This window comes from Stegodyphus dumicola, chromosome 6 (assembly GCF_044657685.1).
Source record: "Stegodyphus dumicola isolate Sdum_Otavi_A_Nest chromosome 6, ASM4465768v1".
NCBI classification, from domain to species: domain Eukaryota; kingdom Metazoa; phylum Arthropoda; class Arachnida; order Araneae; family Eresidae; genus Stegodyphus; species Stegodyphus dumicola.
This window is the reverse complement of record NC_140773.1, coordinates 56,943,497-56,958,971: the sequence shown is the minus strand read 5'-3', so window position 1 is coordinate 56,958,971 and position 15,475 is coordinate 56,943,497.

The following is a 15,475-nucleotide window of genomic DNA, read 5'->3' as shown; positions in this document are numbered from 1 at the left end:
GAAACCAAATCTCTGCTAATACATCTCATGAAGGCCTCCTTTGCAGCCAGTTATTCTGTAAGGTATTTCTCTCGCCTTCTTAGCATGCCTGCGGAGTATAGTCGTTAGCACTCTCGACGCCTGTTCGAGAGGTCCGTGGTTCGGGTCCCAGCGAGGGCACTGCTCAATTTTCCTGATTCCTGCTTCGAAATACCTAATGGCTCTACAGTGGCGCCCGAACTAGAAAAGGTGGTGGATGATGATTCTCCACCACCAAGGTCTGGCGATTGGGTCCCCTAATCGTCAGTCGTCCTTTAAAAGGGGGAGTATATAAGGTATTTCGACAGCCTTTTTAGCATGCCTTCGTAGCGTAGCGGTCAGCGCTCGGCGCGTATTCGAAGGGTCCGTTGTTCGATTCCCGGCGAGGGCATTGCTTATTTTTCACGTCACTTGCTTCAAAAAATACCTAATGCCTTTACAATTCTCTTTCAGAAAATCAGCATGAATATGGCAAAGTACTCACGTTCTTTACCTAAAATTAATAACTAGTGAATCCAAAACGCAATAAGAGCAGAAATAGCAAAATAACTTTTTGATGAAAGTATTATTAATTATAAGATCTTTTCCAACGTTTTCTCAAACTAAATTTTGTTTATCCATCGGTAACGTAAATAAGCTCCAATTTGTTTGCCTTTTGAGAAATCTTCCACGAATTCTTGCCTCAGGTAGATAAGTGTTCAGTTTTTTGTAGTAATTAGTTAACCAACCAGCTGCTTAGTTGCTTATTTAGGTTTTAAGCGAACAGGAAAGGAACAATTTATATGATACGATACCCTGTGATTAACAGAATTTACAGAGAAATGTAGATTTCACTTAATTTAAAAATCAAAAGTTCACAAAATAAGTAAGGTAATGATTTATTGCATTCAAATTATTGACATAAAAAATTCGTTTCTTATTTATTATAGGTGAAGCGTTAAAATAAAATTTCACAATAAATAGCATTTTAAAAAAATTTCAATTTAACGATTTACTTTAATGAGCACAAAATACCTATAAGCCGTTTCAGTTTCAAAATGATATATATAGAGATCTTCTAAAACTAACAGCATTAAATATTACAGATTGTTAGAATAAAAATCCTTGTAAGATGAATTTAGAGGAATGTTTTTTGCCTGAGTTCAAATGTATTCTAGGGGTCAAATATTCTGTTTGCAAATACAGTTAATTGCCTACATTTAAATTATTCATAAGCATTTTGAACAATTGAAATAATCTGTCTTTCCAAAGGATCGTCTTCGATATTTTTTTAAACTTGTAAGAGTCCACTAAAAATTCAAATATGAATTAGACATAAGAGATGCCTGCTTTCATGCATAGATAGTAAATTCCTGATTTTGATTGTTTACTGAAACAAGTCTTTACAAACTCAGAGAACTTAACCTTTAATTATAATTTTCAAATTCAGTCTAGAGATTTTCTGAGATTCTGCTGAGAGTGGATGAAGGTGTTCAAATTTCTTTCTTTTTCTCCACATGAGTCTGAGCTGTAACTAACCAACAGTTATGTATTATGTACACTGCAAAAAAAAAAAAAAAAAAAAGGGGGGGCACAGTTTTATAGCTTCCGTTCTACTGGGCCGATTAACAAAATTCAGCTTGTCTCGAAAGCGTGACTTAGAAAATGCATTAGATTTATATATACTAGCATTGTTCTAATATTGGTATTTTAAACCAAAATCGGACTTTTTCTGAAATAACATACCAACTTTTTTCCATATTTCAATTCTACGACTAAATTACGCCAAACTACCGAGTTCTGTGAAACTCGCACGTGTAGTTTTTAAAAAATTAGCTCTTAAAATTTTAGCTTCTCAATGTTAATTGAGATTGGTATATATTTATTAATCTCTCTCTTTTTTATTAAACGTATTTGATTCTTCCTTTCACATTTCAAAATTTAGGTTCATTCCAAATAAAATTCCTACATTTTTTATGATTTATTTTTAAAATCTGTATTTTTATAAATTTTTCAAAAAATCTTTCAATTATAATCTATACAAATTTTATCATCATCTTAAAGTAGACGTACTTCTAAGCATACCAGCAAAAAAAAAAAAAAAAAAAAAAAAAAAAAAAAAAAAATACAAATTCAAAATTTCAGAAGATATACGTGAATTTATACATTGGCGCGTTTTGAAATTTGGCATATTTGTTGAAAGCGATAAAACATCAAATGTGATTTAGACACTTTGCAAAAATTATTTGGAAGTAGAAAAAGTGACTTTTTTTCCGCTCATGCACAATGAAAAAAGGTAGGAACGAGGTACCTTTTTTTTCCGCTCCGCCATAATGGAAGGATGGAAGGAAAGGCAAATGGCTTGCTACATATTAAGAAATTCGTTAAGTGAATTATTCTTGACGCAAACTGAAAAAATTCCGCCAAGATAAATTTTTGAATTTCTCTGTAAATTTAACACCATATTTTACAAAATGTAATAGCTAAGCATAATTTGAATCGTAAAATCGAAATATGGAAAAAAATTGGTATGTTATTTCAAAAAAAGTTTGATTTTGTGTCAAAATACCTATGTTAAAATAATGCTATATATAAAATCTAATATATATAAGTCGCGCTTTCCAGACATGAAAACGTAATTTGAATTTTGTCAATCGGCCCAGTAGAACGGGAGATATAAAAATGTCCCCCTTTTTTTTCGCAGTGTACGTGCAAAGTTTATAACTGTCAGTTTGCAAAGTTATTAAATATTTTCACACAGGATACAGAAATTGCAATATTAAAACTTTAAAGTTTTCTGTAGGTAGGCTTATATCATTGACCACTAACAACACCACCACCACTGTAGGGTGAATAATATTAGCATCGATGACTAGCTGTGACATGCAAGGAGAACAGAATGGATGACCATAATTATCTCAAGCTAATGGTCTGTCTACTCATTTAATTTTAAAATTACACGTATTAGTTTATTTACATTCCTTAAATTACTCCTCTTCCTCCCGCCATCTAATGTGAAAACAGAGAAGACAGTAGGTTTTAACAAAATAACTGTATCAAAAGGCTAAATGCTAGATACCATGTTCTTGTTACATTTAACTAAAAAAAAAATAACAGCAATGCAATGCAGTAAATTAAATATATTTCTATCTAATTACTTTCTTCTTTCACTCCCTGCTCGTGTTTTTATATAAAGTAATTATATGTATCTTGAATCTTCAAAAATAATTAAATCTGGAGTTTGCGTCACGGCATTTAAGTTGAACCATGTCACTATTTCTTGCATTTAAGTAAGTGACTACATTTTCCTAAGCCGCTGTTTGTGCTGGGGAAAGATAAAGCAAACAATGAGGCCGAAGCAAAAAGAAGACTCGGAAAACCCCTAGTCGAACACTCTCCTAAAAGCAATTAAGCTTGATGAAGCGACACGAGCAGCGCCTTCTCCCAATCACATCTCTCTCTTCATCGTGCCTGCAGTGTAATGATAATAAATGATGCGATGACTGCAACAGCTTCATCATAATCTGCCGAAATGCCTTGCAGCAGACTCTGAAAGAGAGCGATCATTAGGAACAAGCAATTTTTATGCAAACAGTGCATAATAAAATGCCATGATTCTTGGAAGATCCTAATACTTATCCTTAATGCTTTCGCCTGAACTTTTATGCGCGCTGCTGCTTCTGCACCCAAACAATAGGTTATGTCACCATCACAACTCGGATCATATTTTTAAAATCCTTAATTACCCCCCTTTGTTTCGTGGTCCACATTCTTAAGTTTCGCTTTCACGCCAAGTTCCGCCTTTTTCGAGTTTTGAATCTTTATTGAATGGCTCAATCACGAGCCGATCTGCACCCCCGTCCGTAGCATTCGGACCGACAGTGATATGAGGACATATTTCGTCGAACCCGTTATTTGCAAATCATAATTTTGCATAAAACTAAGGCTTTTAACACCACTAGTGGAGAAAATTTTATTCTACGTGCTAGTAGAGATTAAAAATGTACATAACTTTACATTTTATTATTCATATTTTTAAGATTAAAGTTGGGTCTAAAAGGTCTTTTGATACTTTTTGATCTAATTCCTATGGCACAATAAATTAAATGATGAAACAAGAAGAAAAATTTATTTAAGTTACGGCTGTTTCAAAATGGTATCAAAATATCAAGCAGAGCGAAAATATTTCACGAGATATCTTTCAATTAGAAAGTATTTATTTTTAACCAAAAATTATTATCGATTTAAATCATCCTACATATTATTGCAATCCCATAAAACTTTATCCTTTGCATATAAAATAAAATCACATAATGTCGTTACCTTTTCAGATTTTAGGAAGATTTTTTTATCTGAAGGTAAAAGGTTTTTGCATTAAAAGCCTGTGTTATAATTTCTTTATATCTTAATTTCAGTTTGAATATTTTCAACACAAAATTTAAAGCGAAGGTTTTTGGAAAACAAGTTTTTTATTTCTTTGCTTTGAAAATAATGAAAAGCCAAATAGCTAATGCTTAATTTTTTATTCTGATTTAATCTATAAATTTAATCTTTTAATTTAATTCTGATTTAATTTCATCACGAAAAATATTATTTTAAATGATTTTAAAGTAATAAATACCATATTTCTTTCGTTCTAGGACGCCAATCATTATAAAACACATTTCCTAATTCCAATATTATCAACAGAAAATGAACAACAGAAGTCTAATAAAATAACATTATAAATGATATCTTAGAACATAGCTAGCAAATTCTTTTAGGAATCGACTTCAATTTTTATCATTTTATTTGAATTATTAATTTGTAAATAACTATTATTTACCAGAATGGTGAGTACTTTGCTAAGGTCTTAACGATGCTTGTATGAGAAAAAAAGTGTGTCTTAGAACTAAAATACGATATTTAAAAATGAACTCTTACAACAACGTAGGCTGAATGTTAATAATTGTTTGAAATCGCACTCTGTTTGGCATTGATTTTAATTGGAAAAGCCCAGTGTTTCAGGATATAATCTAATGGTCTTTTCCTATCTGAGTCAAATGATACCGCAACAATGTTTTATTCCCTGTTTTGCAATTACATAATATACCGGATATACAATTTATCACGGAATTAAAATTTACATCAAAATCATTACTCCCACTATCTGTAAAGCCAAAATTATGAAAGTAACTATTGTAAGTTATTTCTACTACTGATGAAGGCTTTCTGAATGAAGTCAGCTGACAAGATGGAGGCCAAGCGACTAAGATACTTTTCGAGTATCCTAAAGTCATCTAAAATTTCCTCTAATCTTTTCATTGTTCGTGAGAAAGGACGCTGTGGGCCACTGCCATTTACAGAGGAAGAATTTAAATATCATGTACATTTTTTAAGAAACGTAAATCGTCGGCAAGGTTATTTTCATAGTTCGAATCAGAATTAAAATTTTCATAAGTATTAAAGACTCCAAAGAATCTTTTGTATGTATTTACTAAACTCGTGTTCGGGTTCGGTCTCTATACATCCCTATTATTTGCTGGCAGGAAGTTGTCAGAGCTTCTGTGATTTGCGCCCCTGACATGATGGTGGAATTATGGTCGAAGATTGGAAACACTAGTCACATTATTTCCAAGCTCCTTTCTCAGAACTTTTCCCCACAAACCAAAGAACAATATTTCTTCATTAAATAACAGAGGAATCTTAATTAAATTTTAATGTGAGTTTTAAGAAATAGCTGCGGTCTGGTTCTTTGAAATAACACAAGACTTATAGCCCTGATAATTATTTGCGCTTTAATGAACATATAAGCCTTCGATTGAAAATTTTAATGTATTTCATATTGTCTTCGTAGATAGTTATTACATATTATTTCTTTAAAATACCAGAAATTTAATAGTTAAAAATTAGCAAGGCATTCATAAGCGAAAGTTTTAAGGCTCACAAAAATGTGACTCATGACTGCATTTTTGCAACTGTTTTCCAGCTCTCAAGCTTGTATTCTATATTCAGGCATTCAGCTGTCGCATGAAATGATAATACAACAACCAAGTAGTATAGAAAATATATATTTTCAGCGGTTTATTAGGTAAAGATTTAAAAGCATACTTGAAAAGTTTTATTTTCTGATTCAATATAAAATTTGTAAAGTTCCATTTGAGAGTGCACATTATTACATTATGGTTTATTAAATCTGAGAGTTTTCAGCTACTGACAAATTTAACGTATTCACATTCATTGTAATTCACTAAAGTCCATAACTTATAGGCAATTACCGTAAACCTTGCTTTACGTGCTTAATTGTCACAAATATATTCTCACTTCGAATGCAATTTATCTTAGTAAACGTGTTCCGTCGTTACATTACTACGTGAAATGCAATTCATTGTAGTTAATTTTACGCTAGACTGATAGCCATTAAATCCGTTTATGGATATTTGGCAACAAATGATGATTATTAATGCAGTCTAAATAATGTAGAATTTTAAGATTTTGCGTATTATGCGTTAGGATCTAATGGTACCAAATCATTAATCAACTCACTGGAAATCCAAGAGTTCCGTTTAGAAATATTTTTAATATTTAGTTTAAATGTTTGAGTATTCTTGATGCTAATTAATTAATTTATTTATTGGTATGCTAATTTATTTTTGCTTTTAGATTAAATGTAAAATTTAAATTTACAATATCTTTATGTTATAGAATCACTATGAAAGAAAATTGCCAAGCTCAAATGCTGGAAAAAGAACCAAGCAGAAAACGCATGGAAGTAATAAAAAAGTTTCCAAAAAAGTAATGAATTTGTTTCTTATATACGGAACTGCATTTATTGTGGTAGCTGTATATGTACTGTACTGTTGGCTTCAAACGTTTTTCCCTTATGTACAGGCGTCATATATTTCTGCTAAATATAACTCAAGCTGATAATACAGCCATATATCGCTGCTTTTTGCTCTATCTAAATACAGTTGCCGTAGTGTGTAAAACTCAATAGAGAATCCACTGAAATAATTACAGACTCTCCTAATATTGAATGAATCACATTTATTCACTCTTCTTTTAAAAACGCCACCCAGATTGTATAACGGCTACCTCTCCAAGCACACCAACCTTTACAAAAGCGTAAGGGCAGTTAAAAACTTCAGCCGCTTAAAATTGATTAAGTTCCACGTGCTCGTACTTTTGCACTTGTGGCGCTCTTCATCCTGTTGACTATAAAGTAAATCTTTATAGCTAAACACTTTCTAACACTTTACAACACTTTTATTCCATCATTTTGCGGAACACTATCATTTTTCTGCATTTAAAATTTTTTTAAGGTTTTCGAATTAACAATTATGATTCACAATTAAGTGCAGACGATTAGTAATATGTATTTCTAATTTACCTGTTACACATAAAATGATTTCTTTGAATGAACAAGCTGTACAACAAATTCTTTACGTTGTTAGTAGCAAGCGACGATTTTCTTTCACGGAGGGCATTTGAGCATAAAAGCACCAAATTTCTTTAAATTTAGTAATCTGGGAATTAGTTTAATGAAGATGGTAAGATAAGCTATGAATTCTTGTGTAAGCTTTAAGTACTAACTCGAGATTCCATAAGGCTTGTAGATTCGTTGGGAAGTCAAAAATCTTCGACATTTTTGAATTTGCTTACACATTTAAATGAAGTTGATTAGACTCCGTTAATACTGTAAAACAACTTTCAATGAATTTTTTACTAAACTTCAATTTATCTGAACAAAATATTGCTTTTTCGTTTTAACATTACTATATTATATCGAAAGGATAAATTTGTCACCTCAATTTCAAATTATAAAGAATAAAAAATGTTGTTGTTGCTAATGCTCACTTGTCTGCCCAATAGTCGGTCCAAGCCCACGAAACTCCTCATGGAAAGAAGCGCACTTTACGCCTGTCGTTGGCAACAGCCTTGAGCACCTTGCAGGTGACAGTGCGATTTAGCTCAGTTTCGCCCCCGATTTTGATAGAGAGCACCTCGGGGGGGGAGATGATACCGAGGGTCTCCCACCTCCAATCTTCCCCTACCAATAACCTCTCGAAAGGACTTGCGGCTGGCCGCTTACTTAGAGTGCCCCCATGCCGCATAGACACTTACATTTACAAACATCTATGCGTTCTCTGGGATTCGGCATTGCAGTCAGCCACGCTATCCACTATACCGGTTGGGCGACATTATCAAGAATGTTCGGTTGATATAAAAACAGTAAAAGAAATATTTCAGAACAAATACAGAAATATTATATTTTTATTATCACTTCTTTTTAAAAATTGCAAGGATTAAAATACCTTTTACTTTGTTACCGTAGACACGATAAAATTATTACATTTTTATATTTCTTAACTTCACAGTGATTATTAAGAAGTTGCACTCCTATTATATTTAACATCGAGTGAACTGAAAAGATTCCTGTCAACGTTTCTTTCCAAGAAATTGTTCCATGATTTATGACATTTCCATTTCCTTATTAATATACAAATAAGTAATCCTTTATGTGAAGGACACTGTGCTATGTGCTTATATGATGCAGCTGAACAGGCATAAGCTTTTAACAGCAGCTTATAATAAATCGATTAAAATAAGAAAACCTGTATGTGTGACAATAAACGTTGCAAAATTAGCTGAATTCCAGAATTTTACGAATTTACAAACACAGTTTGGTCAAAATGTTTAGCAATCTCCTATAAAGATGCATTTAGAGAATTCCAGAACTTTACGAATTTATAAAGACAGTTTGGTCGAAAGTTCTCCTATAAAGATACATTTAGAGAATTCGAACTTACATTTAAAAGAAACTCTATTAGAATAGTATTAGAATAAACAGTATACTTAATTTTAAAAGTATGTTTTGGAAAACAAATCATTTCGCATATATAAAACATCGACGCTAAGTTTAAATTTATAGAAAAAACGAATAACTGCTGAGAAACAAGCGGATGTAAGTATTTTTGGACTCCTCTGCCTAGCTGAATAATTTTAAAAACAGAAATCTAATCAAACAATCTTCTAGCAATACATTACAGTATATCCTAATTGCGTTGTCTTTGTAAAACTATTTCTTACTTTGAAGTAAGCATGGAAATATGAAACAGAATGGTCTTTATCCAAAGGATATTTGGCTAATGTTTCTCACACCACTGTTTCTCTGAATAATGGTTAGCGCAAAGAGAAATATATTAGAAGAAAGGGAAGAATCCAGCTGTGACACATAAACTGTACCTTTTGATATCTTTTATGCGTCACACAAGGCTTCGCTTTTCCCGCGCGAAGACATGACAGACGTATCTGCAAGACCCTGTATCGCGTGTCTAGATGGAAAATAGCAAGGAAAAAAATTCTAGCTCTTGTCTCCTCCCTCGTCATCCATCTTTTTGAAGTCCAGAAAGAAAAGGCGATTGAGAAAAGGCAGCTACGAATATGCATCCATTTAGATGGTGGCCAGTGAGCTTCATGCACGAACATGCCGTTTTGTCCTGTCTGGGTGGTGGCTGCCCGATAGCCGTTTTCTTCTTTTTTCCTGTCAAGAGATTTCAGAGCGAGGGAATAGTTATGAGAGACATTTCGAGACCTTTAACAAGATTCATGGTCGTTTATTATTCCATATCTCTTTCACTGAGCTGCTTTGTGATTTAGACACTCTACCCAGGATTAAAAAGCAGATAGAAATTTAACGATAAAGAAGAAGAAATGCTTTTCATGTTTTAGCCGTCAAACCTGTCTACATGTACTGCGTGGCTTACTCTACAATTTTTCAAACTTTGTTCTTGCTAGTTTCCTTCATGACAACTTCATTAGGGAGATGATTTCTCTATCCAGATGTCTCAAGAGAATCTCTGTATGCTTGAAATCTAAAACTTTTATGTAAGATGTGAAATGTGATATTTTAAATGAAGAAGAAGGCCAATAGGAATTTAATGTTCCTGCTGTTTCGGCCTGAATAAAAACTGAAAGAAGATATTAAAAATATAGTTATTTTACCTTTCAAAAACTGAATTTGGCTTTATAATAGTAAAATTGGACCTCTAAAATTCAAAGAACTTTAAGCAAGTTTGTTTTCTGAAGATTCAAGCTTTAAAGAACCGATAACTTATTTTTTGTTTTAGGCTTTAAGATTAATTTAAATCTAATAATTTTTGTAATTAAAATTTTTTTAATACTTTAAATGTTTTATAAACCGAATTTTACTTTGCTAAATCGTTTAACATATAACATAAAATTCTAGAATTCTACACTTGACTAAGACAATGAATCTAAATACAGTAATAGGTGATTTATTTAATTTCTAATTCGTCAAACTGAGATATCTAATTACGGCAAGGTACACGACAGCTAAGCCTCATTCCAGTTTTCTAGAGGACTCAACAGTACACCAATGGAAAGTTGACTCTCCTGCAGTTGAAGCTTTTGAACAGTGTTCACTACTTTGAAAGTGGAAAAGCTCTGGTACTTTTCAAGAACAGCCGATCTACTGTGATCTACTGTGACACTTTTATAGCATGATGTGATGATGCATTTATCAATAACTACAATAAAGGGTGGCAACTTACAGAAGTATCCATCATGTAAAACCGTTTAATGAGATATATGAAATTCAGTAACAGTATTAGCAGCACAAATGATGAACTGATGGTTGTAATAGATGATGTCATAATAGTTTTAAGTTACTGATTCATTCCCCAAAACAATGGAGTATTTATGCAGTTAAAATAATATATTGCACGAATCATCTCAGTAAATGTATTTCATGATGAAAAAAAAAATCATTGAGAAAATGTCTAACATCCTTATTCTTCTACCGGAAACTTCTCGAAAGAATTTTCGAACTGACTGATTTTAATTGCCCTAACAGAATTACTATTATCATTTTATAAGTCGCAGTATTGCACAGTAATGTATAATCCCAAAAGAGTATTCGAAACAAAGTCCGTTGTTGTCACTGTAATTCACTTCTACTTACCATAACAGCACCTGGAACTTCTTTATTTCACACAGTTTTTAAGATATTTCCAGTGAATATTCACATTCTAGAAAAGCAATTTATATTGCTAAATGAATGTGTCATGTGCTGAGATGTGCAGATAAGAACACACTAGAGACGATTTGCTTATGAGACATTTTTAAAATGAAATATAAATTATAAATAATGTTCATACACGAGGCTAAAAGAATAATCTTATTTTAAATGTATTCCTTCTTCGTGAATCTAGATTTTTCCTTTGTTTATTTAGAAGACACTGTATAATTAAATTTTACTTTAACGTTGCTCAATTTGTTAACCCTCTGCATATAATCACAATTTAATTAAGCTTCTTTTCTGCTTTAATTTATATTTAATAAGTTTCCCTTCCTTATAGCATTTTAAACGAAGCGTCGTAGCTATAAAATCGTGGGAATCTCAATAAATAAATTTCGTATGCGGTTTTTAAGTAAATTATAAGTTCTGTTGGGAATGAAAATGGGTTAAACCTTTAAGCAAATTAATTCTAACATACCGATGTCTGCTGGAAGTCTGCTGTTACTTGATGTGGATAATATTTATTTTTAAAGTTAAAAAGTTAAATATTTTTTTACCTTGGCTGTAGTTTAGAATTCTAGTAAAAGCTTAAGATTCTTTCTCCTAAATATCATATGTCAAACGTAGATCTAATGAATAAATACACATTTGAATTATTGAAAAAAAATTAAAGCAATTGCTTTTGTTCTCTGATATGTTTTCTTTTCCATCATTTTACATGATTTATAAGCCACAGCGGGATATGGAAAACAAGCTTTTATAAAGTCAAAATATCTGCATATTTTATAAATCTTTGTGTTATTTGATTAATAATTGCTGAAATTTCGTGACAGAGCAGTATAACAAGTTAAGTAAGCTTATCTTGGTAAAATTAAGCTTATCTTGCTTTAAAACTTGGCTTAGTAAACTAAGTTTATCTTTGAGTTCCAATGTATTGAACATGTATTGAATCCGCTATATTAAGTATTACTATACTTGGAAGTTTTTCACGAAACCTGATCAATTTACGGAATCCTTGGATTGCTTCATTGGTGGCTTGTTACCTAACGGAAATATCTTTAAGCAGTTCCATTGCAGTGCTTAAAATATTTTCATTATGTATGGCTAATTTTGGAAATTTCTCGAATTTTTAATTTGAGTATAAGAAAACTCATTATCTGTTTCTTTGGAAATTGGGTGTTGCTCATTTCTTTGTTTTTCCAGAAAAGCCTCTTACAAGATAATAATCTTTCCAATTTTCTTTTTCCGTCAAAATGTTTCTTTAAACATTTTGAGATTCTTAACAAGGATTTTAAATTTTGCCAGTTCATTAAATGTTCCTTTTCTGACTTGAGTGTTAAATCATTGATCAGTTTGTAAGTTTGATTCCGTTCTTTCCTTTCTGTACTTAAGTACGTAGACATTCACTTCGCAAGATTACGAATAATACATTAGAGAGAAAAAAAGCTTTGATTCCAAGAAGCGTTTTAAAATTTCAGGTCTAAAAACTATAATTTCATTTTGTAGCGTGAAATTTGGTAGGGATATAGATGTTATTCCTATCTTCCAATGGTTATTTCCTACAACTATCAGATAGAGCTAAGGCTATTCTTTCCCCAGGATTCGAACTCCGGATCTTCTGATTGCTAGCCGACTATTCTATTAGTCACTCCACGAAAACACACAGGATGAGGTGATAATTTCTCTAGAAATTAAACACTACAAATAAAATATAGTAAAATAAAGCTCTATGTATTTCAGATATATCTCGAAGTTTCGTTATACTTTGATATTGGCCTATTAGGAGAAATGCTACATTTATTTTGGTTTTAAACTGTAGGTCGGAATTTAATCTTTCCACGCGGCTGCTTGGATACCTTTAAGATGCCTAAAATGAAAACCTTTCGCTTATATGTTTACTCTTCAGAAAATCATTCCTTATACGCAATAATAATCTAAATTCATATATAAAAGTGCATTCATATAACTAAATGCAGAGATTAATGATCTGAACTGACACTGTGAACGATTAAACCTACAGAAGCATTAAGATGAGAAGGAAAGACAATGGCCACTATTATGGACATAATCGTCTTTCCAAATTACGAACACTATGGTGATTATATTAGACATCTTTATCCCCAGAAGTTACTAAAATACCTGATTTTATCTATTTCTGTAATGTTTTGTTTTACAATTAATTGGTAAGAAACTTACTTGTGATAATTCATTAATAGCAGTGCTCTAGGTATTTACGAATTAGTTCTTCAGCTATTAGAAATTGTCACACTGAAACAGGTTAGAAGTTACAACATAATATTATTTAAAAATAGGTTTCTATTATGATGTCTAATCTAATCTGTTCTATCCTATTTAAAAACAGGGTATATTTTAACAAACAGGTTTTTCGTAATTTTGAGGTTAAGAATACATTTTGACAGACAAGGTTTTGTTTGGTTTATTTGATTATAGCAAAGCACCACGAGGGCTATGCGCTTAAGGGGAGGGATGCCTTCGCGAAGGACTTTCTAAAAGAAACTGGCTCACACCTACGTATAAATGGGTTTAATTACGGAAACGCCCATACAGCTAACCTATTCACTGAGATCTGAACTTAAATCGAATTACCAGTATTCAGCAACTTTACCGCTTGGTTGCTGATGAACTACTATTTAACAGAGTCTCTGAAATGTTACTGATGAGAGATAGTGGGAGGGAGGGAGGTCTTCGATGCAGCATATCTCAAGATACATGAAACTATGCAGTATGACCTGGAAGAAAACATTAAACTAAATTTGGGAATAAAAGTTTCGAGAAAACAGAAATTTAATTACGTATCTTAGATTTAACGAAAATTTTAAAACTATATTGTTCATTTTAAATTGTTTAAATATCCATTTCTTTTTAAAATTAATTCTCATTAATTTAGGTATCTCTTTTTAAATTAATTTGTACATATCCATTCTTAAGAGATTCCTAACGTTTAGACTGTTAGCGCTTTTGTACTAATGTTTTAGAGTTGGCAGTTAATTTTTTTAAATTTATTTTTTTCCTTAATTGTGAACATTGTAATCTCTCAAATAAGCTACTTTCTAAAATATTTCGAAAATGTGATCTCTCGAGCAAAATAATAATGAAACGTAGGCGTCAGCCTAGGCACCCAGATTTATCAAACACCGTTCCACAAGAAGGAAAGCCCAGATGTAAACAAGATCGCCAGATGCCAACTTCTATTTAAGCCTAAATAAACTGTTTTTTTAATATAAATTATTTTTAATTGATACATTATTTTAACAAAAAAAAAACATTTTACGGTATATTAACAAATCTTTGAAGTCACAAAAAGTAGCATAAGCAAATGAAGGATGTCGCAAAAACTTCGCAAAATCGCAAATACTAAAATTTAAGTAGCACAAATTTGTCAAAAGTCGCAAATTTGCAAAAAATCGCACGATCTGGCAACATTGCTTCGTAATTCGATTAGTACAGTTGCATCAGTTTTCGAAGCAAATCGTTTCATTTGCGTTTATATAACTCTTTGACTAATTATTTTACAGAATGGTTCCAAAGAGAAATTTCACAGTGTTTAGAAATCAGCAAACTATGAAAGAAAGAAAGGCGATTAATTTAGATATGGAAACGAAAATGATTTAACATTACGGTGGTGTTAAATAAGTTAATGTGACTGTACATGATTTGAAATTAATTCATTCTATAAGGTCAACAATTTTGAAAGAAAAGAAAGAATTCGATGTGCTTCTGTGCAGTCGACAGTTATTACAAGCACATGGATCAGTTTATGAAACGGAAAAATGATTAATTACATCTATGAATGATCTGCAAAAATGAGTGTTACTATCACTGATTTATATACAAATAAAAAGCACGATACGTATTCAAAATTTTAAAAGATCTTATTGGTGACGACTTCGGCCAAATTTTATAATTAAATGGCTCTAATGTTTCAAGCAAGATTTTCAGTTGACATAATCGTGTGACAGGTGAGACAGCTAGTTCAGATACCCAAGAAACGTGTTGCTTTGTAGAACTAAATAAAGTAGTTGTTGATTGTGGCTGTGAATCCGAATGAATTTTCAATGGTCGTGAATCTGGTTTGTTTTGGAAACGCATGTCCATTCAAACCTACATTCATAAAGAAGCAAAACGTATGGCTAAGTTTTAAAGCTTATATGAATGGGTTAACTCTTGGTTGTTGATCGGTGTTGGTGGTAATATCACACGTTTTGAGCTAGAGCCATTCACAACTTATCATTTGAGAAAGATAAAAGTATTTAAGAATTTAGATGCTAATAAGATAGTTTATTTTCGCTTTAGAGCCAAACTGTGAATGACGCAACCTCTGTTTGAAGATTGTTTTTTTAATGAATTCATTCCACAAACATGAGAATATTGCTTAGAGGAGCTCCTTTAAAAATTTTATTACTGTTGAATTATGCGCCTGACCATCCTTCGCATTTA